Genomic DNA, 17,974 nt, shown 5'->3' on the forward strand with positions numbered 1-17,974 from the left:
TTGCTCGCCCATAGTAAATTCTAGGACCAGAATTTACTATGACCATTTTCTTTTTTGCATCTCCACTAGACAATAAGCTTCATAAGGGCAAGGAGTGCATGCATTTAATTCCTATTTCCAACCCAGCTCATAGATAATAGAAACAGCTCAATAAATATATGTTGAGTTAATGAATGAATGATATCTCTTTCAATATCTTTGGTCTTACCTACTCTTCTGCATTCCTTATTCTACCATGGCATGTCCTTTGATAATAAAAGTTTGCAACTGTCCTGAAATTATGGAAGTGTATGTTTTCTTATGCAGCAAAATCTATGGTTTATTGTTACTGCCTTGAAATTTGTACACTACCAAAATTTTTCCAGCTATTTGAGCATAATTGGGCTCCTGTGGAAACCCTGCTTGTAAAGTGCTTTCAGTTGTTCTTTTAATTGTCCCAGTGGCAAATGTGACTCATCATCTCATCATTCCCATTCAACAGAGGGGAAACACATAACCAAGTCACATCCAAGGTCAAAGTCAAATGAATGGAGAAGTCAGGCATGAAATCAGTGACCCTGGCCCTGAATCTAGTTACTTAGGCCTCTGGCTCCTGGTCTCTTCCAAGATTTCTACATAGTTCCAAACTCCCCTCACTTTGCCAGATGTTTACCACATCTTTCAAGTGGAAGCAAGTCCTTTCAATTAGGCTCACCGGGGGAAACCCACCCTACTTCTCTGAAGGAGGAATGGCCGAACCAGTTCGTCTAAAATAAGAACTGACGTGATTCTTTGTCTGAATTCTGAAGCTGTTCTGACAGCGTTTTCTTGTTGGCTAAGGTCCCACCAGTAATGAACTGGAATAGAAAAACAAAGGCTGTTCTCATGTTGTTTCCCAACCAAAGAGGGCTAAGCCCTGGGTGAGCACTGAAATGTCGGCATGTTTATCTGAGTCTTGAGCTTGATATTTTCCTACCTAAATACTCCATCAAGTTCCCAGCAGCGCGCGTGCATACACACACACACACACACACACACACACACACACAGTTTCCATGTCTATACAAGGGTCCCCGAAAACAAGCCAATTTCTACAGTCATTTAACAATTTCACCCTTGATATCTCTGGATTTTGTCTTCTCTGGAGGGAATAAATGAGCAGCTGAAAGTAAAAGAGATAAAAAACTGCACTTCAAATTTAAGCGCTATGACTTGTCTTTATTCCCAATTTCATAATACAATTTCATGTCTATACTAGCATTTTGATGGTGCCACATTTGTGTAGTTCCTTTGAAATTTTCATAATCTCATTAATTAAAGAATTGAGGAACATAAAAGGTGAGACTAAAAAGGTCATGCAAGAACAAAAGCATAGCTCAAGACTTGAATATTTAATTAGACTTACCATTCAAGTGTTCCTTCTGGTGTGAAAAAAAACCACTCCAGACCAGCCATTATTAATCTAACCTAAAAAGTAACTAATAAAGATTATTGCAACAATCTTTCCAGGTTTTCCCAATGTCCTCAGAATTTGAGACGGCAAACCTCAAACCCCAGGTATTTCTATGAAGAGATTTCCAGGTTAAACAGAACCGCAAATAATTAGAGCAAACTGACTTGTAGACGGTAGCTGCTCTGGCAAATTCTACACCAGGGCATTCCTTGGCATCCTTGGTGAATTGGCTTCCAGGCAAGAGAGGTCAGAAAAAGAATCTCCACTCCCACGTCAGTGTCTTGCCTGTGTCATCCCTGCATTTTCTCCCTAATAGGGAAGCTCCAAAATAGGGAAAACCCTCAAAATTCTCGCCCTGATTGCTTCAAACTGGTTAAGGAATAACAGTCAAATTGAACATATAATGGGATAGGGAGAGGATGTGGGCTAATATTTTACACTTTGTTCTTCTCTAATTTACCCGGATTTTTTTTTTCTTTGCTGTTTAAGTCGGGAGCAGAGCTGACATTAGGAGAGGGCTTGAAAACTCAGTTCTTTGCAGGAGAAAGACATATAACATCAACCCGTAAAGCAGACTGGGTATAAGAAGCACACATTCTGCTCAGTCTGCTTTTATTTTCCTGCTTTTAATGGAGACCTGGACAAAAGAAATAGATTTTACCTGAACTCTGCTACATGAAAATAGCATTCTGAGGGCAATGATAAATGGCAACAACACTAGTCCTCAATGATGGCACTAGGGCATGGTGGGGACTGAGGAAAACAGAAGCATTATAAGCCCATCTAAAGGTGGTGGCCACTGCGCACCTCCAGCCATTTGCTGACATGCTGGGATTCGGGACTCAAGGCTGCCAAACTGGCTGATGTTTCGAGAGAAGCCAGAAATCTCGACTTTTCCCATGTTGGCCACTCAGTCTGGTTTGGTGGTGGTTGTTGCTGTTTGTTGGGTGGGTGGGTTTTTTGTGTTTGTTTGTTTGTTTGTTCTTTAAGAAACACTGTTCCAAGTAACACTGTGTGGGCCAAAAAGCAAAGAAACAAAACAAAACAAAACAAAACAAAAAACTTGTGTGCCAGCTGTGCCTTCAGATCTTGAGATCAGTCAGGTTTGCCCATTAGATTTTATTTCCCATCCTTCTCCACCTGGCCCACTCAGCCTTCAGCCTCCAGGCCCAGCCCTCACTTCTGACTAAATCTAAATTCAGCACAAAACTTTGGGATCAGAAAAGATAGAGTTTGTTTACCTCTATGCCTCCTCTATAAAGTTAATGCCTAATACATACTTGGAGACATTTTTTTCTCAGTTACGACAACTGATGAGCTCTTATCTGTGTATAATCTCTTGCCATGAAAACACTTTAAAAAAAAAAAATCTGTCCTTATGGGGAGTCACCTCTATGGACATGAGATGAAGCGGTGCCAGTTGGGCCCACAGTGAGTTGAACCCCAGCTGAACAAATCAACTAAAAAGTGAGAACAAAGAATATTTCATAGCAGTAATATTGAAACTGTTAAAATCAGAGAACCATTCAACATTAGACATCGGCATGCCCTTAGACATAAGCTGACTTTAATTCATTCACTTTACATCTGAAGGAACTGAGACTCAAAGATATTCAGTGTTTGGGGATGGTCAGAAACCTAGCTAGCTCATCAGGAAACTAGGTCTAGAACACAAGTCTCCAGTTCTGCTGTTCAGTGTGTGGTGTGTTATGAGCTATTAGCAATTCTACAACACTACTAGATGATTGGAGAATGTATTCACCAAGTGGAATATGAGCAAAAAGAAGCCTATCCTTTGTCAGTCATACTACTCATAGACTCGGGAGTCTACCCCTGGATGGCACATCACATAGCTCCACAGCACCAAAAACAACAAACTTTATTGTGATTATATTATTATTATTATTAGTGTTCACTTAGCAGTAAATCAGGGTCTCCTCTTGAACCCCATTGTTCTTCATTCTGTGATTAGCAGGGTCCCCTGGGCTCCACAGAAGAGCAGTATACAAATTAACACAGCACGTCATGATTCACCTCTGAATACATTTTTTCCATGAAGTTACTCAATCAGAAGATGACAATACCTCACTCTCTCGGAAATACACAAGGAAATATTTTCTATCAGCAGACAAAGTAGAAAGCTGGAGGAGTCCCTTGTCGTCACAGTTTCCAGCCCTCAGGGTTCCGAGGCAGATTTGACCCCCAGTATCTCCGCTTCTGAAAAGAGGTCCTACCCCCAAATTCCCAATGACTGACAGGCAGCATGGTGTTGTCGAAAAAGCAGTGGACCCACAGCAGGGAAGAGCAGTGGCACTGGGTCTGTCCACGTGGGGATAATCGTGGATATGTCCCTTCTGGCTTTCTCATCTGCAAAGTGACAGTATCGAACAAGATGATTCTGCAAGTCTCCTAATGTTCTGCTTCTTCTGCCACAGCGAGTAGAGGCTTTACAAAGTTTTCTGATGAAAACACATCCAAACACAGAGATGACATCTTGGGGTGCCTGGGTGGTTCAGTGGTTGAGCGTCTGCCTTTGGCTCAGGTCATGATCTCAGTGTCCTGGGATCGAGCCCCGCATCGGGCTCCCTGCTCGGCAGGAAGCCTGCTTCTCCCTCTCCCACTCCCCCTGCTTGTGTTCCCTCTCTCGCTGTGTCTCTCTCTGTCAAATACATAAATAAAATCTTTAAAAAAAAAGTTGACATCTTTAAGACCGACATACTGTATAGGGTTAATGGTTTAAGTGGTCAGGATTATATCCCAACCCGATATAAAATATTTGCCTTGTTGTTGTTGCTGCTGCTGCATCTTTAAATATGTGTTGATATGACCTTTATATTCTCAATATTTGTTTACAATCTTTTTGGAGTATCTGCCTTTATATTTTGACAACTTGCTAAGAATACACACACACAAATCTAAGATTTCTTTGTAACCTAAATCTTTTAGGAGGTACGGAAACAAGAGCGAAGGAAACACTTGCAATCTCTTGGTTTTTGTCTCAGCTGGGAAACTTTTTTCATTTTTTTAAAGTCTTCGACTTTTTTTCAAAACAAACATCACAGGAAAGAGAAGAAATTGTTGCCGAGACACTAAAAAGTCCATACACTGCATTTCCACCCGTCCTTTCCACATTGCCACATCTTGTGATGCTTCCTTAACAATGAGTTGAAGATTGATGCTTTTCAGGATAATGAAGCATGGGACTACCTTCAAGACATACAGTTCCTTTTCAACCCCTTCTCTGCATGGGCCAGGATATTGGAGAAAATCAGCAGATTTCCGAGTGTTAATGTTCAACCAGGTACAGTAATGGATATAAAGCACAGAGGGCAAGACAGATCCATTTGACAGATCCACCTCTCCAGCCCATTGAAGTTGGCATGTACTAGGCTTGTATGTTGCCTTGTCTAATTAGCTGCTGAGCTGTGCCCTGGCTCCTTGCTCCTGATGGAAACTTAGCGGGGAAACTCCTGTCACCAGGCATGATGAAGTGGCGCTTGATTGTACTACAAGATGTCCCGTGGCTGCAGTCCAGACTGTTTCGGCTAATCATCAACTTTGCAGATTCCAACACGAGGGCTTGTCTACCAGAGCAGGAGCTTTGCAAAAGTCAGTGTGAATGATCTACAGCTGCAGGAAGAATATAAGGAATTGCTTTGTTTATATATTTTTTAAAGAACCAACTACAATAGACAGCACCATGAGTGTGCCTGAGAAACAGGGGCTACTTTCAAGTCAACACTCTTTACAGTGTCATCGTAAGAAGGGAGAAGCATCCGCACTTACCATCTGCATGGTGACCAGATCGGTCACCACTGTCAGGTTAAATTTTTAATCATTTTATAACTATGTAACTAGTCAGTTAACTCCCGAATTTCTTCCCTTGAGAAGGAATTTGCATTCCGGGTGCATCACTAAGTTGCAACTCTATGCCTCTGGACAGATTACTTATCCTTTCTGAGTCTGTTTCCCGATCCGTAAACTATTTTCTAGGGTTGAAGTGAGTGACTTTTAAAGTACTTTGAACAGTTCCCAACACATAGTAAGTGCTCATTAATGTTAGCTGCTATGGTTATTATTTTTAGGGTGTTTGAACACATCATTCTAAAAGTAAATGTGGCCAAAGAACACCTGTTGATAAGCATCATCTGTGCAGTGTAAATTCTAAAGTCAACTAACAGGTTTCCAGTGATAGCGGAGGGTATATCAAGAATCCTCTTTTAAAAGGCTGTAATTAGGGGCTCCTGGGTGGCTCAGTCGTTAAGCATCTGCCTTTGGCTCAGGTCATGATCCCAGGGTCCTGGGATTGAGACCCGCATCGGGCTCCCTGCTCAGCGGGAAGCCTGCTTCTCCCTCTCCCACTCCCCCTGCTTGTGTTCCCTCTCTCGCTGTGCCTCTCTCTGTCAAATAAATAAATAAAAATCTTTAAAAAAATAAATAAAAGGTTGTAATTACAAGCTGTAATAACAAGTAAGTCTTCCAGTGCAGCTTTCTTCAATGGCCGCAGGAGGAGCAGGCTGGGTCTTTCTCTCCCTGTTGGCTAGCCTTATCATACCTTGGTGATGACAAATGCTGTTGCAAGCAGTGTTTTCAAGGACAAAGGCATATGCCCATGATTGATAAAAATAGACCTGAGTGTCCCTACTTAAGACTTTGGGGGTCTGTCACTAGCACACAATTATAACTAATCCCGGAAGAAATACCCCCTGTAGAAATGCAGTGTTTAGCTCAGAAAACAGAAATAGAGGGTAGAATGTTTGAAGAGGAACAGGACCAAATCTGGCCCAATCCACCCCGGGTCCCATTTTCAAATGGGGAAACTGAAACCTAGAGAGGTGACTTGCTTGGGTGTCAGAGCTAGATTTCCCACCTGCACTTGCGCCAAATCAGGGGCTCACATCCTCTCTAACCATGGGACGAGTTCCTTCTTTGGATTTGGTCGGAAGGAGTCAGCCCAATCAGCCATTTAACTAGCTGAGACTCCTATTGAGCTTTTCCTCCAGCTTATCTGTGTCTGAACGAGACTTCCTAAAACAGAGGATAACCTGAAAGAGCAAATATTATTTCATAAAACAATATCATAGTTAAAAACAGGTATGACCCGTTTTTTAAGAACCATGTATACATATGTGAAAAGATGCTCAAAACATATTTTTAGGTGAAAAACACAACTTGAAGAACGGTCTAAAGAATATCCATAGCACAATCCTAGAGGGGGGTGTGTGTGTGTGTGTACCCTTGTATGTGAGTGCATGGAAAACAGCCTAGAACGATATGCACCACTATATTCAGCAACCCTCTGAGGAAGAGAATGGACCTGAGGAAACCAGAATGAGTAGAAGGTAGAAGGATGCTTTTATTTTTATTCCACCTACTTCAGCATTGTTCAGACACTTTTGCAACAATAATTTTTTACAGTCAGTGTTACTTGGGCAATTATAAACTCATTTAATGTATTTCAATACATTAACCACGGTTTATGTCATCATCTCAATCATCCCCGAGCTTACAGCTTTTACAAAAGCTGTTATAACAAAGGGAAACATTTACTCCATTTGCTTCTGTTCTCAAACCAAGGCACACTGTCATAAAAGTACCTTTCTGCTATGGCCAGTAATAATATACAAATCTAAATCAGGTTATTAGTGGTACTAGTAATACAAATACTGTCATAGAATATTGACTGAGTTTCAAAAGCATTTTAGGAATAGTATATAAACACAGAAATATGTCAATATACTGGGGCCTTTCAGTTTACATATAAATACACATAAAATAAAGCCTCCTCACCTATTTGTGCAGATAAATTACATTATTTTAAGAATTAATCATAGAACCATGCTTTTCACTTAGGAAATTCCATCAAAAATGAATTTTAACTTTATCTTCCAAACCGCATGGTTAGTACAATCACCAGCAGCAAAATAAAAAATCAAGCTATATTAAAGCTTCCTAGAAAAGCTATCTGCTAATTGTACTTTTACTTTTCTCTAGGAAACAGTAAATTATTTCACATTAAGAAATGTTATTGGAGGGCACCTGGGTGGCTCACTCAGTTAAGCCTCTGCCTTTGGCTCAGGTCATGATCCCAGGGTCCTGGGATCGAGCCCCCTGTCAGGCTCCTTGCTCAGTGGGGAGCCTGCTTCTCCCTCTGTCAGCAGCTCCCCCTGCTTGTGCTCTCTCTCTCTTTCTCTCTCTGTCAAATAAATAAATAAAATATTTTTTTAAAAAAGAAAAGAAATGTTATTGGATAGTCTTTATATTTGAATGTCAATTGAAATTTTAAATTTCTTAAATTTTAGTTCAATTTTCCCATAAAGCAGAAATAAAAGATCCAAACTGTTGTGTTGCTTAAGTAAGGAAATCATCAGAGAACACCACTGAACGTCCGCTTACATTAATAATGACTAGGTAGCCGTCATTTTTAAAAAACAATGTCACAAAAGCTATTTCGATGCTGTCATGCTTAAAAATAATTAGTTTTCATCAAAGCAACAGATTATCTGTTCATGTTGTCCACTGGGTCATTACAATGAACAACCAATACAGATAAATGATATCTAATCTTTTCTGCTCTTCTATTGGGCTGATGGATGGTTATGACATCTCCAATATTATAAGGCAGAAAAATTATGCTGACATTTAGAAGCAAAAGCACAGAAAGATAAAACTAAGTACAAAGCATGCCGAACACTACTGGGGAGAAAAAGAAATATCTAAAGACAAATAGAACTGAAAACAGAATGGCAATTAGGCCAACGGAGAATTATGGGACGGGATGACTATACTTTGTGGGTGGCAGGCAGCTCAATTAATTATATCACAAGAAGAGGGAACCCAGGCATTTCTGTAAGACACATTACTAAAAGGAATATTGACTTAAGCATCTTTTAAATTTTATGCCCTAAAAGAAGACAAAAGGGTTTCCCTAGTATTGATCTGCTCCTGAATCAGGTTGACTTTAAGGGATCATATAATGAGAAATTGTTGAGCAGCAAATGGGACTAAGAGGGAAACGCAATTACTTACAACTCACATTTACCAGGTTCAATAGATTATAGCTTTTCCATGTCACTTTGTGTTCATGTCGTATTTGTCGGGAAGAATTGGAAGAGAACCACTCAGCTTGCCCTAAATATGAAACAGCAATTTGGGACTATAATTTTGGTTCACTCCATTAGCATTTGTCATTTAGAGAAAAACTACGAAATGAGGATGGTGTAGACTGAGAGTCAAGACAAAAGCCATCTTTAGGCTTTTTCTGATATTTAGAAAATATGAACTGTCATAGCTATTTTTGCCTTGGCAAATGTTGATTCCACTTTCTACTTTAAGCAGAAATAAAGGAATTTTTTAGCTTAGTGGGTGCTAATGCGGATAGGTCACGGCTTAGAAAATTCTGCTCGCTGTCATCATCTGAGAATCAGCAATTTTCCAGGAATAATACATTATATTCTTTCCATTAAAAAAAAAGTTAGGCTCTCTCTAAATGCAATGAGCAATCTGAATTGGGCCCTGGAACTGCAAAAGAAGGTTTGTGGGGAAACTGAGCAAATCCAAATAAAGTCTGTAGTTTAGTTAATAATATTGTATCTATCATTGCTAAGATCTTAGTTTTGATAAATGTATCACAGTTATGTAAGATGTCAACATTAGAGGAAGTTGGGAGGAAGATATATGGGAACATAAGATTATTTCAAAAGAAAAAGAAAAAACTATGCTCCCCAGGCACCAAACCCCCCTACCCCCATCAAACTTCAGAATTGATAGCAAACTGGCAAGTGAGCAGTCGCTTGTTAAACTTACACACAATGGCATCATTGTGGTCTACTAGCTAGACTTCATAGCAAGATAGAAAAGTTGTTCAAAAAAAAAATCCTTAAGTTTGTGAATGCTCTTCCTTACACACACACACACACACACACACACACACACACACATCACATCACACACATCACACATATGAAAAGAATATGCTCCTTTCTCTCACCCAGTGGTTCTTAACTGGGGTAATTTTGCCCCCCACCCTCCCAGCGACACTTAGCAATGTCTGGAGACATTTTTGTTTGTCACAACGGGGAGGTGTTACTAGCGTCTGGTGGGTAGAGGCCAGGAATGATGCTAAATATCCCATGATGCCCAGCAAAGCCTCCCACAACAAAGAATTACCTTGCCCAAAATGTCAATAGTGCCAAGGTTGAGAAACTCTGCTTTAAGCAATTAGAACTCAAAAGCAAAATGGATGAGAAGAAATCACACTAAAGAAAAGCTGTGCCAGGTCCTCCCTTTAAAGGAATACGGTAAAGATGGGAGAGGTTCTAATAAGGAATAAATCGCCAGAGTGGCCACGCAGGTAATGACCACGTTTCCAAGCAGGATCTCACAAGGGCAGCATCTCTCTTCTTGGAATCCCTACCCGGCCTTCTTAGGGCTTATGTAAATCAACTCTCCTCATTTAGCAACTTAGCTCAAGTCTGGCCTTGGGAGTCCTTTAAAACTTCACTGCCTTAAGACTCACTGATTTCTCCAGTGGTTTTCCCATTTTCCAAATTCACAGAACTTCTCCTAAGGATTATGTTTGATGATCTTTATAACCCATTCCATTCTTTTTTCTTCTTTTTAAAAACAATTTTGGGGTGCCTGGGCGGCTCAGTTGGTTAAGTGTCTGACTCAGGTCTTGAACACAGGGTTGTGAGATCGAGGCCCACTTTGGGCTCCACGCTCAGCAGGGAGTCTGCTGGAGATTTTCTCTTTCTCTCCCTCTTCCTCTGCCCTTCCCCCACCCGCACTCTCCCTTTCTCTCTCTAAAATAAATAAATCTTTTTAAAAAATATAAATAAAACCAATGTTATTAAAGTACTATAGAAGCAACTGTACATAAAGTATACAGTGTGATGTTTTAACAAACCTATACACCTGTGAAGTCATCACCCCAGTCAAGATAATGAAAATTTTTATCACCCTCAAAAAGTTTCATCATGCCTCTCCTTGTCCCTATTTAGGCAACTACTGATCTGGTTTCTGTTTCTATAGACTAGTTTGCATTTTCTAGAATATTATATAAATAAATGGAGGAGTCACATGTTACGCGTATGTTTAACTTTTTATGAATTAACTGTCTTCCAAAGTGGTTGTACAATTTTGCATTCCTCCCAGGAATGCCAAATTCCATTCTTTATCTAGCCTGTGGTAAATGTTTTAAGTGTTACATATTACCACTAGTTACCATATTTCATTGAATCTGAGACACCATCAGTTATAAGATACACCATTATTTTATACACCACTAAAAAATGAAAAGATGCTACCAATTATTAAATAAGTCATTATCAATTATTAGATGCATCTCAATAACATGGACATGAAACATGATAAATTCTGTCTTAGGAGCAATGATATATAGTTTTGTCACCCTTTAGCCTTTATTTACTATGTATTTTCCCAATTATTGTATGGAATCATGTCTTGTCTCTTAAGCAGGTGGAAATCTCTTTAAAGGCCAATTTTTTAAGGCGCCAGGGTGGCTCAGATGGCTAAGCGTCTGCCTTCAGCTCAGGTTGGGATCGAGCCCCACATCGGGCTCCTGGCTCAGCGAGGAGCCTGCTTCTCCCTCTCCTTCTGCCTCTCTCCCTGCTCATGCTTTCTCTCTCTCTCTCTCTGTATCTCTGTGTCTCAAATGAATAAATAAAATCTTTAGAAAAAAATTAGAAAAAAATAAATAAAGGCCAATTTTTCTTGCGTTTCTTTCTTCATCCTCAGCACCAAGATCAACACCGATAGCACCAGAATCAGTCCTGGAAAATAGTAATGATAATAGCACATTACATGCCATATACTTGTGCTACATGACACATTACTATGAGTATTTCATCATCCAAAGAACATTATGAAGCAGTATTATCCCCACTTAGTAGATGAGGAAAACAAGGGAATGAACGTGCCCAAGCTGGTGTGTGGCACAACCTCAAATTATCTAGTTCTTTCCATTGCAAAGCCAGGCTTGCAACTCTTATACCACTCTGCCCTCCACAACTTTATGAATAGCTGTAAGCTGCAAAGGGCAAGTTTCAGAGGGGCTGACGACATTATGCTTTTTGGTCACATTCCACACTATGACTCTATAAGCGTCTTACCTTAGGTATTTTGTGTATTATTATCCTCAAAAACAGGGACCTTAGCAATAGCAACAAAAACTAAACCACAATTGTCTGTTTCCAACTTTAAGCCACTAGAGGGCAAGTAATAATAACCCTCAGCCACAAACCAAGAATATCTAACGAATATGCTTTGAATGTGATCATGCCCTTGGTGGCCCTATGAGAAATAGTTTCTTTTCGAGTTTGCCCTAAAAATGAAATTTTCTGACACTCTTTGGATTGAAAGACTACAGGGCTTTAGTTTTAAAATCATTGATAAGATAGCACATTAATATTAAGAAACATTTCAGTCAAAGAATAGCACCGTCAATTCCATCTCTCTAACCCTCTCCAAATTCTATGTCCTAGTTCTGTTTCCACACGCCTGTTATTTTTTGTTTGTGTACATAGGTCAATCCACATTCTGCTCTTTCACATGATCTGTCGCAAGCATCCTTCCATCTTTCTATACCAACCTTCCCAACTACCATATTAATATTAGCATACTATTTCCTCATACATTTGGTTACTAAAGCATTTCCAAATGTTAAATATTTAGATATATTTTCTAACACACCTCTGTATATTGGCTAATTATAAACGCCAACAAGATATTTTTTTAAAGATTTTATTTTTGTTAAAGATTTTATTTATTTATTTGAGAGAGAGAGCATGAGCAGGGGGAAGGGCAGAGGGAGAGGGAGAAGCAGACTCCCCACTGGGCAAGGAATCCAACGTGGGGCTCCATCCCAGGACCCCGGGATCATGACCTGAGCCAAAGACAGACGCTTAACTGTCTGAGCCACCCAAGTGTCCCAACAAGATATTTTCTTAAAGTTAATTTCCATAATGTTGTATATTTAGATTTCCACATTGAATGTTTATTTTAGTTGAGTTTCCACCCCTATTGAAAATAACACCACAATGACTAAGCAGTGAGGCAAGGACTCTTCTTAATCCTGCGGGATTATTTATTTAAAATTCATCTCTGTTTGGGATTATTGAGTCAAAAGATTGAATATCCTTACGACATGATTTCTTAATAGTTCAATAGTTTAAGACAGAAATCCCCACATTAAGCTGCTTCGTTGTCCTAAAAAAAGGGGGGTTAGAGAATAAAAAGTAGAATAATGATATCTAGCATTAATGTAACACCTTATACTTTCTGAAGTGCTTTCTCAAATGAAAAAAATGATACATCTCCAAGCTATGAAGGCTTGAGTTTCTCAGGGACAGATGCTGATGGAGTTTACCAGTAACTGAAGTGTGTTCAAGAGACAATATTATAAGATCAACCAGTGTTTGTTACAATGAAATAAAGTCTGTCAGGGGGAAAAAGAGGTGCCTTTAGGCTCCTCAAGTGAAATATTGATCCGACTGATCACAGACATGCTAAGGGCATAATTACATCTGTCATGTAAACCGCACTTCGTTCATAAAGTATTGAACAGAAACAGTAATTGTTTTCCTGTTAATGAGGCTGTAGACTATGCTTTCAGAGTGACTCGTTTATTATTTAGTTTATTTCTTTTTTTTAAAGATTTTATTTATTTATTTGACAGAGAAAGAGAGCACAAGCAGGGAGAGTGAGAGAGGGAGAAGCAGGATTCCCACTGAGTAAGGAGCCCAATGCGGGGCTCGATCCCAGGACTCTGGGACCATGACCTGAGCCGAAGGCAGACTCTTAATGACTGAGCCACCCAGGAGCCCTATGTAGTTTATTTCTAAATGCAGAGTGGCTCATCAGCATTCAGCTAAATTGGACTTCCACCACTACCACCACCACCCCCCTCCGAAGTCAGGCTCCTGTCCAAAACATGCAGTGAAGCTCTCACCAAAAACCAAAACCACACAATCCCTTGACTCATAAGAAGGCCAGACTGTACTCAAACCCACAAGTTACTATATTCCTTGACTTGATTTTCATAACATAATCCATAACTTAAGACCATCCTAATAGAAGCTTTTGGGGTTTTAGGTAAGATTATAAAATTAACCAAATAAACGTGTGAATCATATGTAAATAGGACATTCCTGTTTCTGTTTCCAGGCAAGATCTACAAGGTCACACATTATAATGATGGAAATGCCACCAAAGTAGTAGGATCCACATTGTGGTTTTGGAACAATGCTCCAAATGAAGGATGAGCTTCCTTGGTCACGGCACATGCAACATCTCCCCACACTCTGTATGCCACTTATGTGTTTCCCAAAGGACCCTGCACTCATTACTCCGTGCCTTTACAACTTCTACTCTATCTACTTAAAATACCTATCCCTGCCAAAACTTGGAAGCAACCACGATGTCCTTCGGTGGGTGAATGGATGAGAAACTGGGGTCCATCCAGACAGCGAAATACTATTCAGTGCTAAAAGGAAATGAATTATCAAGCCGTGAAAAGACACAGAGAAACCTTAAATACACATTATGACATGGAAGAAGCCAATCTGAAAAAGCTGTATACTGTATGATTCCAACTATATATGACATTCTGAAAAACACTCTAAAATACCGTAAATAATGGGTCCATTGCATTACACATTTGTTCAACCCATAGAATGTACAACACCTAATGTAAACGATGGACTCTGGATGACAATGATGTGTCCATGTAGGTTCATCAAGGGTAACAAATGCACCACTCTGGTGGGGGATGGTGATAATGGGGGAGGTTTATGTGTGTGAGATAAGGGGCAAATGGGAAATCTCTCTACCTTACACCCACTTTTGCTGTGAACCTAAAACTGCTCTAAAAAATAAAGTTTATTTTAAGGGCAGGTGCGCAGGGGGGATGGGTTAAATAGGTGATGGGGATTAAGGAGGGCCCTTGTGATGAGCACTGGGTGTTGTAAGTGACGAATCACTAAATTCTACGCCTGAAACTAACATCACACTGCATGTTAACTAGCTGGAATTTAAATAAAAACTTGAAAGTAAAAAAATAAACTAAAATAATAAAAAATAGAACTCTATTCTTTAAAATCCTGCCTGCTCGCCTTCATCACCTGGCCAAGAGCTTCCTGTCCTTCAAGATGCAGCTGGGGGCCTCTTTCCCCTATCTCACTCCTCGCCCCCCACCCCACCGGAAGGGCAAGGACCTAGTGTTGTCTGTGCACAAGCACACACTAGAAGCTCAGTTAAATGTTGGTTAATAAATGTCTAAGAGGAGAAGGCCTTTCCAACCAGGTCTGGTTTTGTGAAGAATATATCTCCTTGGCTTTTATAATTAGCCACCATACAGAGGTGCATTAGAAAAGGACAGAAATACCTGCCTGAACGGAAAAACCACCCAGCATTCTACCATATTCCAGAAGTCCTGGGTGAGCATTTCAGCCATAATCTGAAGTGTTAAAATCCAAGCATCCTGTAAGTTTTTTTTAACAACTCTGTGAATCCTGCTTTCCCTTCCAGCCCAATAATGATTAAGAGGAGGGAGAAATCAAAGGTCTTGTTTAAACCAGGTGAAAAGTGCATTCAAGAGCTCCCTCTGCCTTGTTTTCTGCCCACACAGCACAGAAGTGTATAAAGTGCTGGATTGCCTCACCGTGGTTCCAGTCACAGAGAAAAAAGAAAACTCCCTTGGCTCCGATTTACACAGTCACGAGACAAAACCCGACTTTACAGACATAAAGGGCATATGCATGGAGGAGAATAAAGACCCGAGAGCCCAGTCGGCAAAGCGGCATCCGCCTAATGCACGGTTTAAAGTGAGTAATTTGCGGCTAGGAGGTGGTGCTCTCGCAGAAGGACTGGCTCTAGCTTTCCCCCGGCTCCTCCAGATAATAGTTTTTTAAATGCCTCCAGTTTGGGGCCGTCAAGCTTCCACAGAAGCTAACAATCAGGAAAAGAGCTTTCTGGGTGAGTCTGGCTGCCACACAGGTGAGGACAGCGAAGCTGTATGTAGACAAGCGACAGGGCTTTCATTTCTTGTCATTCCCTTCCTCTACTATTTATTTTCCTTTCTGCCCCAAACTTCCATTACCCCACCCCCTCAAAGGACATCACCGCTGAGAGGAGTTTGGGGTAGAATTAATAGTCCTTCTTTCACTTTCTTTTTTTTTTATGGGTATGCAAAAACTGATGTATTTAGAGACTCTTCATCCCTTTACATTTCAAAGAAATAGACTTTCTGTAAAAATATATACAATTTTTACAGACAAATACATTTACGAGATGTTTTTACCTTAAAAATTGAGGATATTCTCATATTTGCAACTGTAATTATTGAGCCTTAAGTCAAGTATTCTTGGCCATCACTAGGCTAATAAACTAAACCACTCAAACCAAGCCAAAGTAGAACAGGTATAAAAGTCCTGAGCACTTGGACTTTCTATTCAAGAAGTATACCTGGGAAAGCTAATTACAGACAAAAAGCTTCCCTTCACACTCTGTTGTACAGTACTGAGGCTTCTAGTCATAGTTCTATTACCTGTAGCTTAAATCCATTTGATACAGATCAATGCCATTGTTAGTGCTTCTCTTTTAACACTATAAGAAGTTAATGAATTCAGTGGACATATTTAATGGACTCTATGACTAGCCTGGCTACTGGCCACTCTCCTGTTCTAGACAAGGAAATTAAGTCTCGTCAACCCTACCATCTTCACTAAATCTAAAAGTTCTCCTCCATGGCCTCCCAAAGTTTGCTGTTGCTGAACTAACTTGGCTTCTTTTAGACAGTGACTCTTCAAGGGGGACTACTTTTCCCAAGTATTTATTCCTGTTAGCCATAATCCTCTTGCCACTTGCTGTTCTAGGTTGCTAGAGTAGAACTCTTGGAGGTTACAGCCTGGACAGCTCAAAGTCCAACTTCATAAATACATCTGATTTCACAGCAGTCGTATGTGGTTTTGGTGCGGGTTGGTTAAAAGTCAATTATTGCACTTAAAAGGCTATCTTATTAGATATGCCAAACCAGCTCCTACTCCAGCAACACCTGCAAAAGCCAGCAGCACATTTCTGATGACACCTTCTAGGTCCTCTACGTGGAAGAACTCCACAAACCCATCCCAGCCTCTTTGTTTGACTAGCCAGTCTCGTTTTGTCCTCATGAGAACATCTGTGATGCTTTCCGCTATGGGTTCGATGCAGCTTTCTCGGTTTATACTCTTCAAGTGTTGGGCCACAAAGGCACCAAAAGAAATGAGTCACAATCCTGCCCCAGTTTGTTACTCCGTCACTGAAAACATGGACCATCACTCGAGACAAAGATTTGACATCGTCTTCGTTTTTGATGTCCAGTTTCCGAAGCATGCCTTGGAAGGCCGTCTCGTGGTTGCGCTGTACCCCGTCCCCGAGCCGTCAGAGGGCCTCTAACGCCTTCCAGCCGGCCGCCGCAGACCCGGCCAGGGGTCTCGCGTCCTTGGCACCTGTTGCCTGCTCCCGAAGGTACCAAGAGATAATCTCCAGCGACTGCCGGTACAACTCGTCTTCCTCCTCCTCTGTTGGGGGTGGCGTCGAGGGCAGTGAGCCGTCCCTGCAAGGGCCACTGCTGGCCTCCCCGACCGACTCCCGCAAGGGCAGGACAGCCGGCCGCTTCCCCAGAGGTTCCGGCTCGTACCCGTCCAGCTCCTCTTCGGGCGACATGATGGCGTCGGCGGCTGGGCCTTCCATCTCTTCAGGCGGCGACGCGCGGCGGGTGGGCTCGAAGAACAGCAGCCTTGGAGGGGTCGCGGTGACGTCGGGGCCCTCGGCGCGACCCTCCGGGCGTCTGGCGCAAGAGTGGCCGGGGCACTCGCGCCGGCGCTTCCGCCAATCACCGCACCGGCTTCCCCTCCCCCTCCCTCCCGCCGGGCCGTGGCCTCCTACCGCGAAGCCAAAAGCCGCCCTCCCGAAGAGGAGGCCCCACCGCTGCCGGCCCCTAGCCCGGCCCCCCCACAGTAGAGGTTGAGTCCAATTACTGCGTTTCTTTTGAGGCCAAACATCGCAAGCTGCCGCCGCCGCCGCCGCCGCCGCCGCCGCCACCGCCGCCACCGCCGCCACCGCCGCCACCGCCACCGCTGCCGCCGCCGCCGCCGCCACCTCCTGGGTGAGAAAAATGGGGGAGGCCCTGATTCCTCCGTGTAAGGAAGCGGGCCTTCTTTCACTTTCTAACAAGGCACCCTTTTGCAGGCTTTGGAGGCTCCAGAGTAATATTGGAAAGTGTGTGGCAGAGAGCCCGGCACATTAGAAAGATCCAGTAGCACATGTGTGAGAAAGATGGGGTGGGGTGGGGGGAGCAGTGGCAGGTGGACCACTGGGCCCAGGGCTCACATTCACAATTTAGGCTTCTGAAGTCATCTCCAAATAAGATTACATATGCAATTTACAGAAATAAATCAAAAGGTGGAAAGAAGTACCTTTACTAACTTTCAAATTGTGCTGCATAACTGGACTGTGTTACCTCCATTGGTCTCTTTTTTGTAA

The 17,974-nt window shown here is 41.7% G+C and overlaps 1 pseudogene across 1 annotated transcript; it reads right to left on the reverse strand.

The window, feature by feature from the left end:
- Positions 1–15,617: 15,617 nt before the first annotated feature.
- Positions 15,618–17,533, reverse strand: LOC113923490 (annotated as a pseudogene). Its single transcript, XR_003520343.2, has one exon. The product of XR_003520343.2 is annotated as an induced myeloid leukemia cell differentiation protein Mcl-1 homolog (transcript).
- Between the last annotated feature and the right edge of the window lie 441 nt (positions 17,534–17,974).

The sequence above is a fragment of the Zalophus californianus genome, chromosome 15 (assembly GCF_009762305.2).
Source record: "Zalophus californianus isolate mZalCal1 chromosome 15, mZalCal1.pri.v2, whole genome shotgun sequence".
NCBI classification, from domain to species: Eukaryota; Metazoa; Chordata; class Mammalia; order Carnivora; family Otariidae; genus Zalophus; species Zalophus californianus.